The sequence below is a fragment of the Elephantulus edwardii genome, unplaced genomic scaffold, assembly GCF_000299155.1.
Source record: "Elephantulus edwardii isolate Elephantulus edwardi_28Jun2011 unplaced genomic scaffold, EleEdw1.0 scaffold00013, whole genome shotgun sequence".
Lineage (NCBI taxonomy): Eukaryota > Metazoa > Chordata > Mammalia > Macroscelidea > Macroscelididae > Elephantulus > Elephantulus edwardii.
The window spans coordinates 9,773,784-9,774,566 of record NW_006399763.1 but is presented as its reverse complement, the minus strand read 5'-3'; positions in this window follow the sequence as shown (position 1 = coordinate 9,774,566).

Here is a 783-nt window from a genome sequence, read left to right as displayed (position 1 = left end):
AAACAGGTATACATTCTTCTGATACTTTTCTTTTCTGTCAATATCCATCTGACATTGGTAGTAATATATCTAGTGCCACGACCTCTTCGAAACCCAGCTTATACTTCTGTTAGTTCTCTGTCAATGTAGTGTTCCAGTTATTTCTGAATAATCTTCAACAGGATTTTGCTAGTGTGATATTACTGATATTGTTCGATATGTTCCACACCCTGTTGGGTCACTTTTTTTTTTTTTAATGGGAATAAATATGGATCTCCTCCAGTCAGTTTGCCAGGTTGCTGTCCTCCAGATTTCTTGGCACACAACCTGATGAGCTCATCATGGGCAACACCTGTTTGTTGAAACATGCCAATTGGTATTCTATCAATTCCTGGAGCTTTATATTTTGCCAAGCCCTTCAGAGCAGCCTGAACATTCTTCGTCTTATAGAGTTTATATATTCAGCTTTTGAGAAAATACAAAACTTCTTTCCAGAGTGCTTGTACAATCCCATCAACAGTGTTTGAGAATTTCTATCTCTCCTCATCCTGTTGACCAGGGTTATGTCTTCTTGATCTAATGTGTCTGTAGTATTTCTTTTCTTCCTTATTTTTATGGTGATGGTGGTTTCATCCTGAAGTCTATTTTATCAGAGTTTAGTTTTGCCACTTCTGCTTTTATATGTGATTTGATTGGTACATTTTCTTCTAGCCTTTGAGTTGAGCCTCTTAATTTCTTAGATGTGTCTCTTACAGACAATGTGAATATAACTTTGGGGTTTCTTATCCATTCTGCTACTCTTTT